Source organism: Odontesthes bonariensis, chromosome 4 (genome assembly GCF_027942865.1).
Source record: "Odontesthes bonariensis isolate fOdoBon6 chromosome 4, fOdoBon6.hap1, whole genome shotgun sequence".
Taxonomy (NCBI): domain Eukaryota; kingdom Metazoa; phylum Chordata; class Actinopteri; order Atheriniformes; family Atherinopsidae; genus Odontesthes; species Odontesthes bonariensis.
The window spans coordinates 35740635-35759691 of NC_134509.1; the positions used below are offsets into that span (position 1 = coordinate 35740635).

General features: G+C 40.2%; 1 pseudogene; it reads left to right on the top strand.

The window, feature by feature from the left end:
- The first annotated feature begins 9267 nt into the window (after nucleotides 1-9267).
- LOC142379161 (uncharacterized) lies at nucleotides 9268-10141 on the top strand (annotated as a pseudogene).
- The last annotated feature ends 8916 nt before the right edge of the window (nucleotides 10142-19057 follow it).

The following is a 19057-nucleotide window of genomic DNA, read 5'->3' on the forward strand; positions in this document are numbered from 1 at the left end:
AGATTGTACAAACGGCTAGAGGGACGAGGAGACCCAGGCAGAAGGTCAATACCACAGTCATAGGGACGGTGTGGGGGGAGAGAGAGAGAGAGCTGTTTACTTAATACCTCAGCTAAGTCATGATAGCATGTGGGGACCCCAGAAATATCTGGCGAGTCAGGAGGAGCTACAGAAGACGACAAAAGAGGAACTGCAGACTTTAGACAGTTGCTGTGGCATGCCACACTGCAACTAATTATGTTGCTTCATGCCCCATCAATGTGTGGATTATGCAGTCTAAGCCAGGGGAGACCTAAAACAACAGGAGTATGAGGACCTGGCATGATGAAAAACTAATAAGCTCATGGTGGTTACCAGAAATAAGCAGACATAAAGGAACAGTCTGATGAGTAATTACAGACAGTAATCTGCCATCCAAAGCATTCACATTGAGAGGTACAGTAAGTGAAAACACAGGAATATTATGTAGTTTAACAAAATCTGCAGCCATGAAGTTCTCATCTGCCCCAGAGTCAACAAATGGTTTTATTGGCACCTCCATTTGGTTACAAAGCAACACTGCAGATAATTGTGTTTGAGGGGGAGAGGATACATTACAGATTTGGCTTCGGCCCACCTGGGTATCCCCTTTCTCAGGTGAGCCTAGGCTTTTGGGAGACTCGGGCAGTTGTTACGCAGTCTCCCCTCAAACACCTGAGACATGAAATTAAAAGGTAAACTCCAGAAACTTGTCATATTTAAAGTGTGTTTAATTGCTTATTATTGGCTATCTTACATCATATTGTATGGCCTGGTGAGGACAGCGACGATGAAGAAGACGACTCATACCCACTGACCATCCAGAACCAGGCAGTGGGATTTCTAAAGAAGTTCATTGAGACAGGTAAATTTGAGATGATGCTGACAATTGTGATGGTAATGATAAATTATGATTATCATAGCAAATGTTTGTGGTGGGAGTGCATTTTGTGTTAATATTAACAGAAATGTGACACAGTTTCACAACAAAATATTTTCATTAACCTATAAATGTGGTGATCCCATCAAACATAACACGTTTAAAAACACACATACTAATTTTAATGCATCTCTGAATCTGGTGTTGCTGTTTTCTTTTTTTTTGTCTTTTAATGCAGCTTCTCCATCCCACCTCAGTCAACTTACAAAATTCTGGATTGGGTGGGAAATCTGGGGAAATGCAGATCAAAGTTATGGAGGGTGAGTTCCTGAAGTCTTCGAAATGTTTTGCAACATTGCAAGTTCCTGGGCACTTCCACAACAACGACTTTTCAAAGCACGTAGAGAACTGCATTGCAACGTATATTACAGGCTTTGGTCTTGTCAAGAAAGCTGTCCATCACGTTTGCATCTATTTTTCAAAACTTCTACAGTATGTTGTAAATTGTTGTTTTATGTAACAGTGTGACAGTGTGACATGTAACAGTGTGATAAATAAGTGTGATATATAAGGTTTGTAGATGTAAATGGTGCACATGCTAATTTGAATGAATAAAACCAAGGCGAAAGATCTTGTTAAATGTTTTTTTTTTCTCATATTTTTGTGTTCTCTTTTTATCACTCTCAAATTCAGAAAATACTGTTATAAGTTGTTTTTCATGTACCAGGTTCATGTTACGCTTATAGCTGCAAATGTGTTCTTATAGCTGCTGGCTCTATATGAATGAATTGGATTATTTTGTAAATAATTATGATTACAATGAATTGAATTCCAATTGGCTTGAATTGGACTTTATTATTTAAGTGCCTTGAGATGACATATATTGTATTTGGCGCTATATAAATAAAAATGAATTGAATTGAATTGGTGCACTATTAAATGAAACGTGCAACCTTGAATGAATAAAACCAATGTGAAAGATCTTGTTTGTTTTTCTCAAATATTTTTGTATTCTCTTTTTATCACTCAAATTCAGAAAATACTGTTGTGACAATGTGAGTTAGATCCACAACATTTGTCCCTTTATACCATCTTTCTGTAATATGCAGACACATACTATCCTAGTTTTTTTTGGCGTTTGCATTATTTTGGTTACAGATACGTCAGCTTTTGTGGATTAAAAAAAGTACATACACAAGTATATTTTAAAGGGATAGTTCGCCTCTTTTGACATGAAGCTGTATGACATCCCATATAGCAATATCATTTATGAACATTGACTTACCCCCCGCTGCGTCCTGTGAGCCGAATTCCAGCTGAGTTTTGCGTTCCACGAAGGTAGTCCGGCTAGTTGGCTGGGGTCAAAAAATAAAGCGTATTGCTTCTCAAAAAAATATGCGTTCAAAAGAGTAATACATTTGCATCACAAAATGTTGTCCAGGAAAAAGTCAGACCTCACTTCGCTTGGCGCTATTTTTGCCTCCCTTGATATCAATGCGTCCAATGTAAAACTGTGCAGACCGAAGAGCAGACCGAGCAGTCCCCTGCTTCCGTAACAGGTGCAGCTATCGCTAGGTGGCTAGGGAGTATCGCAAGCCTAAGCTGCCATATCCACACGTCGAGAGCACAAGCTATATATCTTAAAGATCGCGTTCTGTTTTTTTATATCACGCGTGGTATAAGGACACCCGTAAAAAGCGCCCCTTTTCCTCCTTACGGGACGCGCTGTATAATGCTTGAGCACGCGTGCCGAAATACACCACGCGTCCTCTAGATTATGGCAAGCCTATAGTGCCATATTTTGCGCATCTAAGTATCACGTTAAGATTGCAATTCACCCGCTAAAAGTGCCTGTTTCCCCGAATTTTCGCCCGCTTTTTACGTCCGCAATGATGGTTCCGCACAACGCGCGTCGCTGACTGACTTTTATATCACTTCTTTGCGATCTGTATTCACACTCATGGTGTTTATTTTCTTTACTCATGTCATTTCTTCTGTCAGTCTTTTAGGTGTTATTAAATGTCAATCTGTATGTAAATAAAGTTGTATTATTATTGTTATTATTATTATTATTATTATTATTATTATTAATAATAATAATAATAATAATAATGTCAATCAGTCTAGCCTACTCCCATACACACTTGCGCCACTCGCTCGCAGTCGCAGACGAAGTTGCTATTGAGAGCGAGCTGGCAGTTATGGCGCCACCACCAAAATGTAAAGGTGGAGCTGAAAAGCTAAGGGAGAAAAAGAAGAAATGTCTGGAGGAAGGTGCATCGACAAGTTACAAAATCACAGACTTATTTGGAAAACCTCCGCCTGGTGACAGTGATGTAATGATAAGTTGTGGCATTGACTTTGTTAGCTTGCTTTTCACAGATGAGGTAACGTTCCCTACAAGCTAGCCTAGCTGACGTTAGCTAGATAAATGTCTAAACTTGAGACCATTATGATCTGGTAAAATAAGCAAGCTGGCGCTGTGGTCATTATCGAGATTATCTAATTTAACATGTTAGCCATTGCCACTTGCTTACAATCGACGAGCAGGATATATATGATGGTAGTTGTAAAGAGGGCAATCTTATCATTTCTAATAACATATCAAATAATGCTGAAGTTAACCAGCTGGCTTGTTATGCTGAAATCACAGTGTTACACACCAGTGACGTGCGGTGAACTTTGTTTGGTGAGGGCACTGAAACTTCAACTCAATAGAGTAACTTAAATCACCATTCAGTTGGCAGCTTGCACAATGGCTACTGGTTGTTTTTCATGTCAGCATTCTTTACACAAATATAGGTCAGTCACATAGTTGTTAACTTCTTATGCGCTCGTTAGTATGTGTGATATGAACTCTTTAATACGAAGTTGCATATATGAAATACATAAAAAACAGGCTCAGGAGCTTACTCTCTTAACAGCACCTTGAGGCTTTTATGTTGATGGCTACACAGACCGATGTTTTGCAGATGCCAGACAGTGAGAAAATCATAGACGGTGTTGCAGAAAAGAGTGAGCTGCTGCAAAAACTACTCATGTAGTGAGTTAATAATAATGTATACTGATATTGTTTTTTATTTATTTAAATTGTATTATTTATAATTATTATTATTTTAAATGCATATGGCAGCAGAGTTAGTTCTGTTATTTAACTTATTGTTTTGTTATGCACCTTCAACATGCCTACACCCAATCACACACCCAGCATGCAACACCACTGATCCCACTGATGTTCACACCCCATTGTATATTCTGTTCTGTTCTGTTCATTTCTACAATATAGTTCATACTAATTATACCCTCTGATTCCAGTTTCTTTATTGTGTGGTCTTTCTCTGCTGACATTCATTCCTTATGGCTCTGTCATCTGAGCAGAGTTAAGCATATTCATCTAGCAAACTATACCTACCTTGGAGTATTACAAGAGCAGGTATCATTTTATTCCATGTGTCCATCCAGGCAAATTGGTGGATCCAAAAGTTATTAAAAAAACATATATGATGTTATTTCTTTGTATTCACCAAAAATAATGCTAAGTGTATGGATATTTGTGCAAGTAGACCACTGATGTGCGATGCATTGAGTGGGTATCGCGCCGTGTATTGAGTGGGCCGGTCTGACAATAACTCCCGGGCCACTTTTCTCCCCCAGTCCGCCCCTGGGCTCTACACACAGACACGCCAACAATTCCACTGACCATGCCAACAATCAACGGCAGAGACTGAAGTGCAGCCAGAGAGGGGCGCAGCGGTGCAGCCACTCTCATATACAGGGTCGGACCCCCCCCCAAAAGAAACTACCAAAATTCCTGTTTCCCCCATAGATGACAAACACACATTATTAAGCTCAATGAGAGTCGTGTTGTTGCAGCACCTGAAAAACAGCCAAAACAATTAACTACAATAACGCTTAATGAAGTCTCTACAGTCAAAATCAATAAAAAGTGCCGTATTGCATCAGTAAAATAAATAGCTAATAATTACACCCCCCCCCAAAAAAAAGGAAAGTACACAATATGATCAGAGCAAACAAAATGAATACACCTGAATACCATGTAAACATAATTTATTTTATTTTTATTTACCTATTTAGTACCTTTTTTGTGTTCTCAGTTGGGTGATTTTTTAAAAATAAACACAGTTCGTTTTTGTTAGGGCGGGTGAAATAGTCCATCGGCGGCTGAGCCTCGGCTGGAATCCTCTCTGAACTAACGTTAGCTTCACTAGAAGTGCTAGCATGAACGTCACCTTTAGGTCCTAAAATGTCCTTCATCTCCTTGCCCTCGACCTCTTCATGTTCCTGCTCATCGTCAGTAGGCCTATCCTCCGACCCGACACAATATCTTTCTTCAGTTGGCCCTGGGGTGACATTTCCAGCAACGTTTTTGTCATAGCTGTGGTGGCTACTTCCACTTGCACTAACACTAGCGGCACTACAACTGGCAGCAGCAAACAAATTGTCTATTTTAAAACATTTGGCAGCGTCGGCCTGAAGGGCTTTTTGCTTTTTGTCTCGGATCTTCTCCGCTCCCCCTTTCCTCTTCTTGGAGCCTCTGTCGTCCTCCATAATAATTTAGCCTACTCTGATAATTTTTAAGTGAAACATAGATGATGCCTAATGGCGGTATGGACAGATCCACTTGAGGGATGGGGGTAGGGGGCGCAATCGTAACACGCACCTGCTTCTGAACTTGTCCTGAAGAGGCAAGGTCTGTGCAACCCCCCCAAAAATTCGTGCAGATGGGCAGGAAGGGGACAACCTGTCACACCAGTTTAACAACAAGTTGCCATCCAGCCTTTTTGGCGGTTTATCAGACATCACAACGCAATGCATTACAGTGGAAACCGCTTATAGTGATCACGTTGGTCCAGAGCCAATTTGAACACTATAAGCGGTTGATTACTAAAACCGAATTTATATATATTTTTTTTTTTGCTATTTTATTTTTTACTCCCTTGATTCCTTTCTGGACGTCTGCTTCTGCCCTATGCTTCTGCCTCGCTAGCTAACGTAACGAGTTGACACCGGGCAGCAAGCCGAGATGCTGCGGCGAAGCTTGGCATTCAGGCTACCTTGTGTAGTCTAATTAAGCAACGAGAGACAGTCATGAATGCTTACATGTTGCACCTGAGGAATGCCAAGCTTCGCCGCAGCATCTCGTTGGCTCATTTTTGGTAATTTGTCATACGCCTCGAGGAGACTACGTTTTTCATTCAGAGAAAATGACTTCCTTTTTCCAGCCATGACTCGCGCGCTTGCTGCCTGGTGTCAACTCATTACGTTGGCTAGCGAGGCAGAAGCATAGGGCAGAAGCAGACGTCCAGAAAGGAATCAAGGGAGTAAAAAATAAAATAGCTACACGTAGTTTTAAAATTATTTTTGCACATGTTTACATTCATAAAATGGCCAAAAATGAACATTATAAGCAGATTTCTTGATTACTATAAACAAATTATTGAAACAGCATTTGTATAGAAATGATTCTGTCCCAAGCCTTTTGATCTATATAAGCGGTTGATTACTATATCCGTGACCACTATAAGCGGTTTCCACTGTAATAGGTAGCGGAGTGGTCATAATGAAGTGTAGGCTGCCTGGCACACGTGGGTATTTGGGAATCTCCGTGGCTGCTCAGGAATCTCCCACGGAATCGACGCCTATGATTCCACCCAACTGTGAAGGTCTCTAGATCTTGCTTAATGCGGGGCAAAATTACGTACTGGGGACAGAAAAGGTGCGTGCAGTTGGCTGGGTCAAGCAGGCCATCCTCCTCAAGAGTGTGGAGCAAATCATAATAAATGCTTGACAATGTTCCAAACATTGCGCAACAAGCGCTCGATCCTGGAAGAAAATCAAAGATTAAAAATGTTTTTAATACGCACTGATTACACTGAAATTTTGCAGTGGATAGGCTGATAGACACAGTATGTCGGGCCGCGGATGAGTTTCTCTCACTTGTGAGCAATGAAGTCGGCGGTGATCAGGCTAATTTGTGTTTATTATCAGTATAAGCAGAGCGAATCACAACTTTAATGAGTGCGGTTCAGTTTGACATCATTGTCAGTCTTTTAGAAAAACATTTAATTTGATTAAAATCGAAAAATAATATTTATAGCCTACAGGCTATAAAAATAATAGTCATTATTAAAGCAGCCGGGTAGACTTAATTGTGTAGCCGGCTATATGTGCTAGCTAGCTACAAGGAAAGCCCTGATTATGAACTGGGAGATTTAGCATTAGCTGGTTGGAAGTCAGCACACTTGTGTCAGTTGAACTGCAGTGAAACAACGCAGCCACACACACACACACACACACACACACACACACACACACACACACACACAGAGTCGGCTGACACGCTGAGACGTACGAGTGCCTCTCGCACGTGCGCATGAAACTATAGTTTTTGTCAGAAGACCCGTCATTTTACATCCTTAGGCCTGTATGACCGCTTGATATGCTGATATTGAGAAACGTTTGGTTTTACTATATCATGAAATTGCCGAAACCTTTAATTAACTTACCTGAGCACGAGCGTTTGACTCCATCCTGTTTTTCCTCTATCAGTACCAATGTGTGCCCACTGTGTGTCGTTGGCGCTCAGATCCCGGCCGCGTGTATCCCTTTTCCAACCCAGTTTAGACAAAACCACGCCCACTTCCGCAGTACGGAAGCTTAGTCGGGAAGCGAGAGACTGACCCTATATAATGATGTTATTGTAATTCCATTAAAGCAAAATATTCTGGATGTCTGCACCATCATCATTTCTCGCGTCCAACTGGCCAAGCATGTCTCCAGATCCAGCATCTGTGGGGCATCCTGAAAAGGATGGTGGAGGAGCGCAAAGTCTCTACCATCCACCAGCTCTGTAATGTCGTCATTTACCCTGTGTACTTACTTATGTTGCCAGTGGCTTAGGTATTAATGGCTGTGTGCTGAATTATTTTGAGGAGACAGCAAATTTACACTGTTACACTGTTATACAAGCTGCACAGTCACTACTTTACATTGTAGCAAAGTGTAATTTCTTAAGGATTGTCCCATGAAAAGACAGATTCAATTTTGTTAAAAAAATGTCGACGTTGGACTTACTTCTGTGATATACTGTACTTTTTGTCTGTTACTTTTAAATGCTTTAATGCTTGCCTTTAATATCTTTTAATTGCCTCCCAAAACGAATTCAAGAATATAAAAAAACATGAGGGGAGATAATCGCGTCTTAGAACCTTTAACAGAGAGTGGCGTAGTACACCAAACTACGCTGTCTGTCATGACAATTTATTAACATTACTAAAATATTCGGGTATGATAGGAGATAATTGCTAGAATATTTAACAGAAAGTGACCAGTCAAGAACGCGAAACAACACTGTGTCAAAATTTTGTGAACATCTATTGATTTGATTTTTGGCAATGATTACACTCAAGTATGGCACACTGTTTTTAACTGGAATTTTACAGATGAATGTAGAAGCACAGTCTTTGATTGGTTAAAGCTCGCATTTGTTGATATTAAGACAGAAGCACTGGAAAATATTTTAAGTAACTGAAGAGCCACAGGGATTTGGCTGCTATCTTTTAGAAAGAGTGTGGTATCGTCTGCTAACTGACTCATAATTATTTTTCTTCCTGCAACTGAAATTGCGGAAGTCTTGAAATTGAAATCTTCTGGAAGACGTGAACCTGATGCTTTGCTTTGCGGTAAGACGTATTGCTTCACTTCCTGTTACCTTGTTTGTGTACTGTGGAATTTCTAGCTCCTCTTGGACTGATAATCACTTTATTTCTACCTATAACTTACATAATTTTTCGTAGTTAACTCTATACTATACCGTTCTGTTCATTCACTCCTACAGATATTTAGTCTTTATTTTCACTCTTTTTTTTTTTAAACCCCTTATCCTGCCCAGCATTATGGCAGCAGAATTATAATCTGAATACCGTTTATGCCAAACACATTTGCTATGCCAAGGGAAGCTTTATGAATGTAAAGCTCCCCTTGATGCCCATCAACTACTTATCTATTTATTTATTTTTGTTACAATACTTAACATGTGATAGTGCCGAACCGGACCGGGGTACAGGGAAAGAGGGAGAGCAAAGAAAAAAAAGGAACAGAAATAGGAAGAGACAATCATAGAAATCAATGAAAAATCAGACAACCAGCTGCTACACCTCGAAAAACAATCCACGGCTTTTGTGGGGAATCCAGCCACCAGGAGCACCTGTGAGCAGACAAGCAGAGAAGGTGCCCCAGACAGCCAAGCATAGTGGGCCAGCACATGCCCCAGTGCCCCTGGCCAAGCGCCCCGGAGTCAAGATATTTATTTTCACTTTTTAGCGGTGTGTCTGGTTCTCTAGCTTAGCATGGCTACCTGTTCTCTCCCTCCATCTCCTGCTTTCACCTGCTCTATGTGTCAGATGTTTAGTTACTCCTCTGCCTCCTTTTGCGATAATGGTACATGTAACAAATGTAGTCTTTTTGTAGTTTTGGAGGCGAGGTTATCTGATTTGGAGGCTCGGCTCTGCACTGTTGAAAATCACCTGATAGCAAGCCAGGTCCCTTTAGCCAGTGTGGAGTCACCTAGCGTCACTAGCTCCATTGACCGCCTCCTAGCAGAACCCGAGCAGCCGGGACCCCAGGTTGGCTGGGTGACTGTCAGGAAGAGAAGGCATAGCCCTAAAGGGATAGCCGTAAAGTCAAGCCCGTGGTTGGTTCACCATCGACCTGTCCACGTTTCAAATAGATTTTCCCCACTCAGCAACGTACCCGCTGAGGACAATGACTAACGTGGCATTAGAGACACCAGCAACCATAGTCAAATGCATTCCAGGGGCCAGAGTGGGCTACGTAGAATCCTATTTAAAACTGCTGGCTAAGGATAAGCGTAAATACAGTAAAAAAGTTATTCATGTCTGCGGTAATGACATCCGGTTACACCAATCTGAGGTCACTAAAATTAATGTTGCATCGGTGTGTAATTTTGCCAAAACAATTTCGGACTCCGTAGTTTTCTCTGGACCCCTGCCAAATTTGACCAGTGATGACATGTTTAGCCGCATGTCCTCCTTCAATCGCTGGTTGTCCAGATGGTGTCCAGCAAACAACGTGGGCTATATAGATAATTGGCAATCTTTCTGGAGAAAACCTGGTCAGGTAGACAACTGCAGCTCATTCAGAAATCTGCTGCTCGAGTCTTCACTCAGACCAAAAAAGTGGACCACATCAGTCCAGCTCTGAGGTCTTTACATGGGCTACCTGTCATCAGAGGATCGACATTAAAGTTCTGATGCCGGTCTATAAAGCTCTGAATTGTCTAGGACCAAAATACATCAGCGACCTCCTGACCCAGTATGAACCTACTTTCCCCCGGCCTCTGGAAAATTTCTATCACAATATTCCTTTAACAGGTTAATATGGAGTAGTTGCTTAGGTTTATATTTATCCGGACACATGATTTCATAGGTCACTGGACCCATTTTTCTTGTAACAGTATAGGGGCCTTGCCATTTTGCCAGTAACTTACTAGGTTCTGATGGTAACAGCAACAACACTTTCTTACCAATTTTCAGCTCTCTTTTACGGGCACGTTTGTTGTACCATACCTTTTGCCTTTGTTGGGCTTTCTGCAGGTGGTCTTTGACTTTTTCCCAGAAAGTTTTCAGTTTGTCTCTCATCTGTAGAATGTAGGAGATGATGTTGGTTGCCTCACCAGCCACCCAATTCTCCTTCAGCATGTCCAAAGGACCTCTAATGTCACACCGCGGTGAGGTTAAGTTGGGTTTTTGTCTCGTTTCATGTATTGTTTCGTCATTTCCTGTTTTATTTTGAAAGATTAACTTCCCTCTCGTTTCAGGTCACTTGCCCTTCCTCTCGTTCTCCAGTCTGATTGTCCTATGAATGAATCCACCTGTTTCCCATTACCCCGGTGTGCTTAAGAGTCTGCGTCTCCCCGTCTTGTGCCAGTGTGTTGTATCTGTCCGTATGAAGTGCATCATCCTCGCCTTTTTGCCAAGCCTGTTATCCAAGCCTGTTATCCAAGCCCTGTTTCCAAGTTTACCAAGTGGTATTTATCCTCGAAAGAGTGTTTTTTTTTTCTCCTAGTGAATTTTGATAAATTAGAACCTGTAAGAGTTACAGTGTTAGTTTTTGTTTATAGCCTTCTTGTTTTCCCTCCTAGTTGGAGTGGTTTTTGTTTGTAAGTTTATCATAGTGTATTTCCTCCGATTTTTAGGATAGGCGTTTTGTTTTTTCCTCCGCAGCAGGAGTGATCCTTAGTTAATCTTAAAGTTTCATGGTCTTTTTGTTTTTTCCTCCGTTAGAGGAGTGATTTTGAGTTTGATAATTTATATAGATATACTTTCCCATTTTGGAAAAGTATAATATTTCATAGCCTGTTTAGCTTCTCTGAAGAGGAACTTGTTGATTCTGCTGCCCTCCTAATAAAGCATTGGAATTACATCTCCTGCATCTGCGTCCTCCGTTCTCTAAGTGTGACATCTAACTTGTCTAGCATAGAGCAGTTCAAAGGGGGAAAAAACAGTTGAAGCCTGATGTACTTCTCGGTATGCAAACAAAAGAAACGGTAACCATTTATCCAAGTCTTTGCCGGTATAATCAACAAATTTTTTCAGCATTTGCTTCAAAGTACCATTCAATTGTTCAAAAAGACCATCAGTTTCATACCTTTCACACCAAGTTGGGAATAAAGTGATTTCAACAGGTGGGACTTAAAATTTGCACCATGATCCGTTAAAATCTCTATTGGAACACCAACTCTTGAAAATAGCTCAACTAAACACTGGATACTATGTTTGACATGAAGGGAGCATAATGGATAAACATTTGGATATCAATCAATCAATCAATCTTTATTTATATAGCGCATTTCATGCCACAGGCAACTCAATGTGCTTATCTTATATCTGGTGGCAAAGTCACATTTGACCAGAGCATATTTGTGTCCATTGCTACTTTTTAGTAAAGACCAATGATATCCATGGCTATTCTCTGATAGGGTACATCCATTAACGGTAAATATTGTAGCTGGGCTCGGTCTGAAACTTTGGTAGGGGCTACTACCTGACATTCATGACAAGTTTTACAATATTCCACAACATCTTTGTTTAAGCCTGGCCAATAAAAGCGCTGAGCAATACAATAATGTCTTTACTCCTCCGAGATGCCCAGTCCATGGTACAGTGTGGCCCAAATTTAAGATTACTGTGCACTGCTCTTTTGGAACAACCAACCTTGGTGTCTCAATGTCTGCCAAATACAGAAGATTATCCTTTATAATGAAAGGATCCCCAATTACCCTTTCCAGCTCTGCCTTATGTACTTTCTTATCCCCATCTATTTTGCATGCTTTCTCAAAAAGTGGTTTTAGAGAAGAATCATTTTCTTGGCCTTCTTTAAAATTATTTGGAATTTGCCATTGAGGATCAATAAGTGGGGTTGTTGGAAAGGTAGGGTCAGTAAGTTTTAATTTATCATAATTCATATTTTTCTCCTGACGACGGTGCCTTTTTTTTTTTTTTTAACCTTATAACTCCTTCATACAAACTGTCATTTGCATCTGGAAGGGGTTCTAATGCCTTGTTCATCGAACAAGTACTCACAGCACAGGAGTATGCTACAGTTTTTATGAACCAAATTGTCCAAGTTTGGTAAATCTTTACGCAGAATTACATCATAAGCTAGCTTGTCTAGCACACCAACAGTCAACATAAAAGCATGCCCTTCAACCTCAATAGTCACATCGGCAGTTGGATAATCTCTCAGGCATCCATGAACACAAGTAATATTAACACTTCTGTCAAAGTTTGTTCATACATTGCTGAGTATGGATGACTTGACCAAAGTTTGTGAACTACAAGTATCAACCAGTGCCTTTACCACAAAACCATTCACTGTAAAATCTGTAACATGTTTGTGCATACTCATTTGATTTTCCTTCACATCATAACTATCTGCCAGAGGTACCACACATTGTCATGAGTCACTAGGTTGTGGTGTGTTCTGAGTTCTAGGTGGCGCAAGCAGGCATCCAGGAAGTCCAGGCGGAGTCTGGCTGCTCCTGTCTGCACACCTGTTTTCCATCTGCCTCCATTAGTGGCTGGCTTTTTAAGGAGCAGCAGGAGTTCAAGTCTCTGACAGACTGTCTCACAGTTACCTGTGGTAATCAAGGCCCACTTTGTGCCAATCTCTCCGATTAGCACATTAGTGTTTCGAAAGCATTGCCTGTATGTTTCTTCCATCACATTGAACTTCTTTAACACTGCAGCTTTAATAGCATTGCAGGAGTCAGACTGTTCTTCTTCCATTCCTACATAGGCCTCCAGAGCTTTTCCTGTCAACGAGGTGACCACTCTAACATCGCATTCAACTGGCTGCCACCCCCAAGTTTGGGCTATACGTTCAAATCTTACAAAGACGCTCTCGGGATCTTCACTTTCCCTGAATTCAGGTTTTCAGGGTTCACCTCCACGAGATATTTCAGTCCTGTGTGGAGGGACAACATGTTGTCATTGCAGAGTCAGCAACTGGTGAGATGAAGAAATGGGCTCATCTGGGTGTGGGGTGACTCCTTGATCTCGTTCTACTGAAGGTTTAGGTAGGTCCTCTAAATCCCTCCTTGGAACACTGAATAATGTTGCAATCGGGTCACTTTGGACAGGATGTTCATAATATTCATCAGACAGCACATTATGTCTAGCATTAGGTATGTCACTCCTCAATTGTTGAATCTCTTCAAAAAGAATAGCTTCTGTACATTTAGAGTGTCGCATAAACTCTTATTTCTTCAAAAAATATCTGCTCCAGAAAGTTCTTGACTCACTCTGACTGCATTTACTTTTGGCCGTACTACTAGTTCAGGATCTCCAACTTCTGCAGCCATGGCTCCTTCAGGTAAGGGTTCAGGCCCAGCTGTTCTGTCGGAATTTCTGTACTCCATGCCTGAAAGAGTTTTTCTTTGTTCCACGTCCTACTCTTCTCATTTAGCCAGTATCCTTCCTCCACTCGTTACAGGCGCAAAAATCCCACTTCTGACACCAACTGTTGCGGGACGACCCTTAGCCATGGAAAGAACAAGGCATCACACTGGCTTGAATGATCAGGGAAATGGCACACCATTTATTTTCAAACATCCAAGAAAATAAGCAGCCTAAAAAAAAATTGAAAAATGGTGTTGAGAAAGATTTTCTATACATTAGTCCATCCAACATGGTGCTGTGCTTCCTCCAAACAGGCCAAACCTATTGTTTGACAGTACACATATAGCACGAGACTCCGCCTCTGAGTTCAAACTCGCCAATGAGGTTAAACCTCTAGACAAATGAAATGACAACATTGCTGGCAAATGCATTATATTTATACATTTTGACTCATTTACTCCATTTCCTAAACTCGTACATCCACAATTAAAACATTCAGAACTACTCATTTCCATCTTTCTCAGCATTTGTATTATATCTCAATTGAATCGCAATCATTATCCAATCAAAGCTGAGAACACACACACTGACTTCCTATAAAAAGAGCTGCTGTTGAGACATTCTTCCTTTTTAAAAGAGAAGCACAAGATGGCCTTCTCAAAGAACACTCTGAAAGTCTTACCAAAAATGTTTTTAACTGATCAAGCAAATTTTCCTTACAGAAATAATCCACACCTTGATTTAAAGTGAAATTAAAAAAGGAAAGAACACTGACTGTGTGAGTGCTTTTGTTATCTACCTTTCTACACAAAAGTTTAAAGAGGCAGCAAAAATGCTTCCTAACACTTGTATCTCAGATTACTTTTCTCCTCAAGACATGACTGTCTGTTTTTTGGTACCTGAAAGAATGCAAGTAAAAAGAAACCCTGTGGTGATGCAGGGCTGTTGTGAGCAGGATTATCCTACAGGGGGCAGTGTGTAGTCTCTGCTACACCGGGTTTAGTCATTTGACAGCCATAAAAAAAAAGGTCACTTTTATTGTCATACCCTTGTGAAAAAGGAAGTGTGTTTTTGTCCTACTTTTAATTCAACATCTTGTCATGGCCCAGAGTCTTAATCCTGCAAACTGACGGACAGTGGCATCCTCGGAAAAGGGCCACATTTTTGAATTAGTTAAATCTGTTAAACCCTAATTCTCTTGTGGGCATTTGCATATTTGGAAGTATTCTTTGTTGAAAAGCCAAATCATTGTTATATGTGATGCAAGATATTGGTAGAATATTTTTTTAGGTATCTTTCATGCATTATTAGCGCTGCATAATACTTCCAGACAATACAGCGGTATAATCTTGCAGATAAGGTTTTTCTGAAGTGTAGCATTATGGGATGAAATGCTACAAATCTAAGTAGATACAAATGTCAGCAGAAATGTCCAGCACCTTTGCAGTGACAGGGTACAGAATACCTTTAAAAAATAATTTATCACCTGCCTGATTCCTATGATTCATCTCCCAGTTGAAAGGCTTTCCATCTTCCAACAGTCTCTTACTCGGCTAAGGCAACTGCAATGCAATAGGCCTAGTGCTGTAAAAAGACTGTTACCCCTAACTCACCTGGCCTCTCTTATGTTCCTCTCCTTCCTTCCTTTTTTCCCCCCACCTCCATCTCATCCACTCATTCCCATTCGCCTCTAATGCAGCACAATAGCTTCCATCTTCCAGCAGAGTTTCTCTCACTTGCTGATAACCTGTTTATCTGTCTGTGGCATTGGGTACCGTGTGCTTAACACATTCAAACTCTCTGCAGGTCTTTTCTGTGCTGTTCTCTGTAGTCCCTTCTGCAAAAGCTCTGATAAGACTATTAAGTTAAGATAGAGAATAGAAGTAGAAAACTATAGAGTGAAGCTATATGCTGTAATGGGAAAACTGTGACAAGCCCATAACTTTCAAAAAGGTCTTTACTCTTATATTATTAGTTTAGAACCTCATGCAGAACGTGGGAAACTAAAATGTGTTATACTTAAGTAAATTTAATTTTTAGGTTCTTGTCCACTCACAGGGCTGCACGGTGGTGTGGTGGTTAGCACTGTTGCCTCACAGCAAGAAGGTTCCAGTTTCAAATCCTGGCTGGGGCCATTCTGTGTGGAGTTTGCATGTTCTCCCTGTATATGCGTGGGTTCTCTCTGGGTACTCCAGCTTTCTCCCACTGTTCAAAAACTTGCATGTCAGGTTAACTGAGCGTGCATGGCTGTGTGTCTCATTTGTCTCTGTGTGGTCCTGTGATGGACTAGCGACCTGTCCAGGGTGTACCCTGCCTCTCGCTGACCCTGAATTGGATTAAGCGGGTATAAATAAATGGATGACACAATTTCTGCTGCTTTTTGATGCAACTGATAAAAAATAAAGAGTTTTTGCATGTCACCAAATAGTCAAATTTGCCTGATACATCACATACAATAAGGCACAAAGTCTACATCTAAATATCAGATGGAATGGAGGATGACACCTTGATCTCATGATTAACAAGATTAGCTGCATGATTCAAGAATCATGTCATACATGGATGACCAAAAAGGGTTAGATTTCCAGCTGTATGTTTCAAGTTACATCCACAATTGCGTTTATAAATATTTTCAGCCATGACCATGTTAGCTGATGCTTGCAAAATGATGTAGCTTTATTGGCATCTGTCACAACCGACATAACATTGTAAACAAGGACTCAATGGCAGTGCAAATGGCTACAAAGGCTAAATATCACAGATAAATGTGGAAATATCAAAAGTCTAACAGTTTAAGTGTAACGGAAAGTTATTCTCCAAGTTCAGTTTATGTTAATTGGTGTGACAGTGCTGCGTTCATCAATATTAATCTAACTCCAAACTAGCAATCACAATAGCAACAAGCTAAATTAGCCTTGCATCAAATTAACATTTTTTAACCCAACCTTGAGCAGAAGCCTCTTAAGTTGACATAGTTTAACATCAATATTGTCACCAGCAGTAGCCTAGCCTTGTAATAAGCATATTTGGCAAGATCCAAATTAACCTGGCCTAATATCAAGATAGCATTAGCATGAGCTTGAGCCTAGCCTAAAGACAGACGTACAAAAAGTTAAGGGGGAATTGATAATTGGAGAATTAAAAAAAAGAAAAAAAAGAAAGAGAGGAATAAAAATAGTTCGTCCTTGTTTAAACATACTTTCCACGATGACTGTAGGGCCCGACAGAGCGGGGAAGGGGTTAGTTTGGAAGGTTAGATAGAAAATATCTTTGGAAGAAGTTTTGTGGATCCAAAAATTTTCTATACCCGCTGAACCGGTTGGGTCGCGGGGGGGGCTGGAGCCTATTCCAGCGGTCAATGGGCGAGAGGCGGGGTACACCCTGGACAGGCCGCCAGTCCATCACAGGGCCACACAGAGACAAACGGGACAAACAACCACACACACGCTAACACTCAGTCCTAAGGACAATTTTAGAGACACCAATTAACCTAACATGCATGTTTTTGGACGGTGGGAGTACCCGGAGAGATTTGTGGATTTGATCCCAAATTTCATTGACAGGAATTAATTATTTTTATTCAGCATCAACTTTGAAGTCACTAATAAGAGACCTACAAAAGAGTAAAAGATCAAGATCAAGATCAGAGTTGGAATTTTCGCCTGAGAGCAAAGTTTCTAACTAAAGATCAGCTGAGCAGCATCACAATAAATAATGAATCACAGAGATTAAAAGCTCCAAACGCTTTTTCAGATGACAGATAACATCCAAAACCATCATGCTGCTCCATAATGTTCCCAATTTAAGTTTATTAGCTGTTCTCTTGGTCATAAATACTCTCACCCTAAGATTATCAGTCCAAACAATATGTTTATCTACAGATTCTGATGCTGATTTATCATTGGCCTGTACTTTAAGAACACCAGAGTAACATATAGTTATTTATTAGATGAGTTTACAATGATGATGGAAGTTTAGTTTTGTACTAGAGCAATTATTATTAATTCATCTATTTATTTTAACATGCATATGATTGGGAGAGATACCAAATTACGTAGATAAACTGAAAACAGCTTTTTAAAGTGACGAGATAAGAAACAATAAAATGTCCAAAATAAAAGAACACTGTTTAAAACAAGACATTCATACAAGTTGATGCTGAAATAAGATTTAACAGCTCTCTTAACTCTTTCGGTGCCATTGACGTCTATAGACGTCAATTTAAAAAAAAAACGTTCACTACCAAAGACGTCTATAGACGTCAATTGCGTTTTTTAACGGAGCGGGCTGGGGGACAATCTAGCAGAGTTCGTCACTAAATCTTAGGCTTGTAAACACTAAACAGAGAATATACTGGCAAAATTACCCGCTAGGTGGCAGCAGTGCCACTATGCACACACAAAAAAAGAGCTTGTTTTCTCCATTTTTTTGGGTCAAACAGCTGATTTTGGTGAAACCAACCTATGTTCTACTGTCTATTACTAAAAGACTGAAAATGGTAGAAACAAACTTTTTTTTTCTGATCAAAGAAGAGAGTCTACTCTTTCTTTTGGTAATTTCGGTGTGTACATAGTCATAAGACACACTTTTCTGTGGGTCTTGGAAAATCAGTCAAAATACTGAAAAACACTTGGCAGTACGGGTGTCTCTGAACTGAAAATGGCTGGCAGCCAATGAGTTAAAGAGCTAAAGTCAAATACACAAGCAGAGCGTTTAGAATATTTGCTCTTTAATTGAAAAACTATCTGAACAAAAAATGTTCTACAAATTGAGACTTTATGATTTCCACCTGAAGCAGGACTGAGGTCAGACAGTCAGACCATATGACATATATGAAAATGTGTGTATCAGGATTTAACAGCAAGGCCAGACAGTCAGATATCAAACAGTTTGTTATCATCTTAAAGTAGTAAAGGTTAGCCTTTATTGTTTTAGAGATCATATTAACATGACTTTAAAAATTTAGTTGATCTAAATACACCTCCTCTGCCTCTTTTCACCAATTATGAGTTAATAGTTATCATTAATCAATATGTAGATTTGATCTCATTAAACCATTTTAATTCAATTCAATTCATTTTTATTTATATAGCGCCAAATACAACAAATGTCATCTCAAGGCACTTAGATAGTAAGTCCAATTCAAGCCAATTGGAATTCAATTAATTAATAATAATCATAATTCATAAAATAATCCAATTCGTTCATATAGAGCCAA